This window comes from Fulmarus glacialis, unplaced genomic scaffold (genome assembly GCF_000690835.1).
Source record: "Fulmarus glacialis isolate BGI_N327 unplaced genomic scaffold, ASM69083v1 scaffold19803, whole genome shotgun sequence".
In the NCBI taxonomy this organism is placed as follows: Eukaryota; Metazoa; Chordata; class Aves; order Procellariiformes; family Procellariidae; genus Fulmarus; species Fulmarus glacialis.
The window spans coordinates 1-6451 of NW_009205291.1; positions in this window are offsets into that span (position 1 = coordinate 1).

Sequence of the window (6451 nt, forward strand, 5' to 3'; positions counted from 1 at the left end):
CTCTCTCTGGCTGCAATTGCGCAGGTTTTCCCCTTAAATATGTTATCCCAGAGGTGCTAACCACCGTTGTTGTTGGGCTCGGCCTTGGCCAGCAGCGGGTCCATCTTGGAGCCGGCTGGCATTGGCTCTGTCAGACATGGGGGAAGCTTCTAGCAGCTTCTCACAGAAGCCACCCCTGTAGCCAAAACCTTGCCACGCAAACCCAATACGGGTGTCTTGGTGAGAGCTTTTCCCCTCAAAAGCCCTCTTGCCTTGAAAACATTCCAGCAGCGCTGGAGCTAGCGAGACATCCCAAGTTAGAGCTGGGCAGCAGCGAAACCAGGCTGTATCTTCACGTGCAGCCCTCAGCTTGAGGCATCTCCTGCCTCCTCTTCACAGAAGACTTTCCTGTTGAAAAACAGTAATTTTGTGCAAGAAGTTACTGCTACGAGCAGGGCTGAGATGACGACTGAGATGCTTCGCGAAGCGGCACAGCGTGGGACCCCCGGGGCACAGGGCCAGCCAACTGCATCATCATTCTTGTTAATGGCTTGAACCCATCGCCCTCAAACGAGGAATTGTCGGCGCTTAACTAGCGCCACTTAATAGCTCTGAGATTAATGGAGGCAGCACACGATGCTCCGACGCAACCTCAACTGCCTTCTTTAAAATCCACACATTTCCCAAGGGCTTTAGGAAAAAAAGGGGAAGTGTTAAATAACTCTGATCAAGGTGTTTTTAAAACCATCTGCTGAATTACTCAGTTGTCCTTTAGCTTCAAGAGGGTTGTTCTTCAGCTTTCGATTTCGTTAATCCTTTTAACCAAGTTGTTCTGGGCCACGGGTGGGGTGGCTCTGCTGTTTTACTGCCAGAATCTGTATGTCATACTCCAGCATCTCTGCTAATGAACCCAGAGGATGTTTTTTTAGGCAAGATATTCATAAAGGTGATAATTTACTCCAGGTCAGAGATCCCGACCCCCCCGGGCAGGGATCGGGAAAAGGGGAGTGGACGTGTGTGCAACGGACTTGCGTTTTTCCGTGGCTTTGGGTTCATGCTGAAGCTGAGTGAATTTGGGTCCCTTCAGGACGTTTTTAGGTGAGGACGGTGCTCTGCTGCGATGTCACAGGGGCTTTGCCACTGCTTAGAAGCAAATTTGCTCAGGTGTTCCCCAATTCGGGGCTCTTTGTGGTTTTTCAAGCTCTTCCCAGCTTCAGCTGGAATGAGGGGCACGAGGACATCTCAGGTCTGGGTTTCAGGTGTCTTTAAATTAATATAATGCTTCTCTAGGATGTTGGCTGGGGGTTTGTCGGGAGCTGTGGTGCTGGTTCAGTAACTATTGTAATGTGCATTCAGGAAATACATTACTGCTATTTTAAACAAATCTGTCAAAGCAGCAATGGGTAAAATTGCTGCAGCGGTGTGTGGGCAGGAAGGGGTTACCAGCTGCACCGGGTCACTCCCTGCAAGGGAGATGCAGCCGATTCCTGGAGAGCCATTTGCAAGCACCGCAGTTTCCAGGAACTGGCTGGAGGGACGAGATTAGAGGAAAGAGGGGCTGCTTTTCTTGATGGAGAGCCGTGTCCTCTCTGTCCTTCTGTCCCTACCCACCAGCTGCGCTGACAATGATGCCACGATGCTGAATTCCTCCTCCCTCCCCTGATGACTAATGTCTGCATCTGTGAGTAATTAGATAAGGTGAGGGGGAAGGACCTGTCCTGCCGCAGGATGCTGCGTGAACGGCAGCCTCGGTCGGTGGGGCTGGGCTCACCCTGGGCACGGATGCTGCGGGGTCTCATTAAGAGAGGAAGGAGAGGGAAGAGGCTGTTTGAGAACCGAGGCGTTCGGAGCCGTCCTTTTCAATGAGGAAATTGGATTGCGGCTGCGGAGCCCACTTGTCTCTCTGAAGTGGAGCTGAGCTCATTTCTAGGAGCCGTTGGACAGAGTTTGTCGGGTTTTAGAGCTCTTCAGTTCCTGGTAACGATGCCTGCAGCTGGGCCGCCTCCTCTCAAGAGCCTGTTTTTGGGTTTTGTTATACCTGGGGTACTCTGAACTCTTGACTCACGTTTCACCGTTGTTCTCTTGTCGCTTCCTCTCTCCCTCGCAGCTCACAGCCTTTCTCAGGACAAAGGACCGGGTGCATGATTCAGGGCAGATAGAACAGCTATGTTCCTGCGTTTCCCCTCTTAAAAACACCGTCATCAGTCCAGATGTTAATGAGTAAACACCCCCGCTCCAGCTCGGCAGCCAGGGAGGCCCAGTGCCGACTGTTCGGAGAGGCTGAGCTCTTTTTGTCACCTTCCCTCCATGGAAGTGACTTTCCTGCCCGGCCCTGGCTTCTCCGACTGGTTTATCATCGCACTGAATTAAACCTTTTTGTCATTCTTCTCACAGGTGTTGGCACAAGGAACTACTACAGGAAGATCGGCTATGAGCTGGAAGGTCCTTACATGGTGAAAAGGCTGGACTGATGCCCCAGGAGGTCCTCACCCCGACCAGCTGCCAGGAAGAGAGGAGATAAGACTGGAAAGAAAGCTCAAGGTGACAGAAGTAAGCTAAAAACCAAAGCCTACCAACTGCGAAGGACTTGCTGATGCCAGAGCCCACGGCAGCAAATGGGGCATCTCCTCTGGGGATCCTGAGGTCTGCCCATTGCCCCAGGAGAGGTTGGGGACATTTCACGTGTCTCGTTACCTGCGTAAGCCTGCCAGATCTCCAGGGCCAGCTCTGATGCATTGCAATAGAGGACTGAAGCGTAGGTGAACTAAAGCCATCCATTGTTTCTATGATGCTGTCAGCGGGCTTTTAATGTTTCAGCATTGAAATTGTGCGGGTTGTTCTGCAACATGAATGAATTCCTTCTCTGTGCACATTTATTTATGCTGGCCTCGGCTGCCTTCTGTCCACCCCAAGTGATGCTGATTGATCCTTTTACAGTAGGAGGCCATGAGGATTGGAAGCCCTTACCTTGCTAGCGGTAGGAATTGAGATTAAACTTAAAATGAATCTCTACAGGGACACACAACCATGGAGTAACTGGGTTAGAAAGGACCTCTGAGGTCTCTAGTCCAACCCCACTCAAAGCAAGTCCAATTGGATCAGGATGGTGATGCTTTAATATCTCCGAGGGTGGAGATATTCAGTGGATGAACCTGTACATGAGCCGGCAGTGTGCCCAGGTGGCCAAGAAGGTCAACGGCATCCTGGCCTGTATCAGAACTAGTGTGGCCAGCAGGAGGAGGGAGGTGATCGTGCCCCTGTACTCGGCCCTGGTGAGGCCGCGCCTCGAATCCCGTGTTCAGTTTTGGGCCCCTCACTCCAAGAAGGACATTAAGGTGCTGGAGCGTGTCCAGAGAAGGGCAACGAAGCTGGTGAAGGGCCTGGAGCACAAGTCTGATGAGGAGCGGCTGAGGGAACTGGGGCTGTTCAGCCTGGAGAAGAGGAGGCTGAGGGGAGACCTCATCGCGCTCTACAACTACCTGAAAGGAGGTTGTAGCGAGGTGGGGGTTGGTCTCTTCTCCCAAGTAACCAGCGATAGGACGAGAGGAAATGGCCTCAAGTTGCACCAGGGGAGGTTTAGACTGGACATTAGGAACAACTTCTTTACTGCAAGAGTGGTCAGGCCTTGGAACAGGCTGCCCAGGGAAGTGGTGGAGTCACCATCCCTGGAAGTATTTAAAAGACGTGTCGATGAGGCGCTTAGGGACATGGTTTAGTGGGCATGGGGGTGTTGGGTTGACGGTTGGACTTGATGATCTTAGAGGTCTTTTCCAACCTTAATGATTCTATGATTCTGTGATGTGGATGGAGAGTCCACAGCATCTAGGTCCCTGTTCCAATATTTGATCACCCATACATTGAAAAAGTTTTTCCTAATCTCTGATTGGAGTTTACGTGTTTCAACTTGTGCCCTCTGCCTCTGCTTTCCAAGCTTCTCCTTGCACATCACATACTCCAATGCCGTAACCGTCCTCATGGCCTCTGCTCCAACTTGTTAGTATTTCCAGCACCAGATCTGCCACTTCTCCAGCCCGTAACCCATTGGTTTGGGAATGAGGGTGGCGTGTGGCAGCAGTGTTGGAGGCCTTGGTCACAGTATACAACATCCACGGCCCTCCCTTATCCGCACCGCCGTCATCTCATCACAGCAGGCAGCCGGGTTGCTCAGGCACGATCTGCCCACGGGGGATCCCTCCCGGCTGTTCCCGACTCCCTCTTCCCCTCTCCTCCCACGGCTGGAAAGGGCTTTGGGGAGGGTTTGGTCCCCATCTCTCCCAGCACGGTGGTGGGGCTGACTGCCCCACCTAGGACGAGAGGAAATGGCCTCAAGTTGCACCAGGGGAGGTTTAAACTGGACATTAGGAATAATTTTACTGAAAGAGCGGTCAGGCCTTGGAACAGGCTGCCCAGGGAAGTGGTAGAGTCACCATCCCTGGAAGTATTTAAAAGACGTGTAGATGAGGCGCTTAGGGACAGGGTTTAGTGGGCATGGTGGTGTTGGGTTGATGGTTGGACTCGATGAGCTTAGAGGTCTTTTCCAACCTCAATGATTCTGTGATTCCTCAGATCCTCCTCCTACTCTTCCTTGGAGCTGGATGTGATGGTTGCCTTTTCCAGGCATCGAGAATTCTATCAGGAATGATAGAATTAAAGCTTCTTTTTGGAAACAGAGGGAGATGGGATGCGAGAGTGAGCTGTGACCCTGGGTGAAGAGCTCAGCACCTTCCTCACCTCTCCCCAGCCCTGCGGTGGGGACGACGCGGGGCAGGTGGGTGTCCTTTGACGTCAGTGATTCAGGGTTTTCAAAAGCAGCGTGCCTGGTGCTGCCCGCTTGGCTGAACAAAACCAGAAGGGAGCGGCCAGAGCGCTGACCTCCTCTGCTTCTTTTTTATAGTATTTCAATCAAAAATAGGGTTGAAAGCCAGAGTAGCAGCTTGTCGAGAAGTTGACATTTTGGGTGTTACTCTAATAAATGACTCTGTCAGGAACCTTCTGGAAACTTCGCCAATAACGAGCGTTCGGACACACGTGATTAACTCGGAGGAGTAGCGGCTCCGGCAGGAAATCTCCCGCGGCGGCGGTGCCGCGCCGCGCAGTAAATGTGATTCTGCCACCGTGATCTATTGCTGCTCCCGAACGGCGACTGGCGGGGTCAGCGGCCAGAACCGCGCTGACGTCTGCTGACGCAGGAGCGGCAAAGGCAGCAGCCGCCCGCAAAAACCGCGTCCTTGCTGGAGAGAACCGAAATACCTGGCAATAAAGTTTTTATTATTGAAGGTAAACGCTGGTGTCTTGTGTTTTAAAGGCTGGGGAGTGAAAAACCACAGACCAGCTTGCTGGTGGCTAAATCCTGAGCGTGTTTGAGCCTCCTGCCCTGTACGGAGCATTTGATTTAAAGACGGAAGATGGAGGCTGTTGCTTCTTGATTTGTTAAACTGTTTGGGTTTTTTTTCCATCCTCCAAGACACTGGTAAATGGGGCGTGTTTAAGCTTCTGACACCGTAAAAGCAGAGGAGATGGAAAGGGATGCATTGAAAGGGGATGCAATTTCTGTGCAGAATCCTTAAAATTTTCCGCAAAAATTTGTTGTTCTGGTACGACTGACATAATTATGAATCACTCTGACGCTTTCAGCTCTGACAGCCCAGTTGTTTTTCAGGTACTGGCCAGAAAAGCTCACCACTTCCGTGTGTCTGAAAGCATGGCCCTCCGGCAAATCTAGGAAATACCGGCTACGTTTTAGGTTTGTGTTTTTTTTTTTTTTTTAAGGCCAATGCGTTTTGAGTTTACTGGCGAAAGTGAAGATTCTGTGAGGCCGCTACGTGTTTGTGTTTTTTTTTTTTTTTTAAGGCCAATGCGTTTTGAGTTTACTGGCAGCTTTATCAAGAAATAAAGCAATTTTTTTTTTTTTTGGGGGGGGGGGTGGTCTTACTTTTAGCTTCCCAGTTGTGCGTTCTTTCTGGGGTGATTTCATGCTGCACTGGCTCAGCATCTGCGAAACTCTCCAGGCTTGTCTGCGCAGGCTCGGGTTTGTTTTGAAGTGTGATGTATTGGTTTGTCCGTTGGATACAAATGCAGCCAAATGAATAGCTGGTTTGTATTCCTCTCCGAGCCATTGCTTCCGCCAGGGACAGGGGGTTCCTCCAACGCGTTTTGCTGGCGTATGTCCTGTCTGCTGCACCGCTGGGGTTTGGGATGGGGACAGGGGCTCTCGGGCGGTGGCTCTGCAGCCGGGTCCCCTGCCAGGGCACGAGCGAGCCTCGCTGGGGCAGCCCGGGATGACACCACGGTTTGAGGAAACGTCCCAGGATGGCAGCCCGAGCTGCGGCTTCTCACCCTTTGTGTATCTGCCCGAGTTTAAAAATATATGGGTATGTGTCGGCCACCTACGGAGAGCTGGGGAAGGGATGTGTTAGCAGGTGTGTGTGAATTTTCCGTGGGTTTTAGTGTGGCTCCTGGGGGCTGCGGGTGG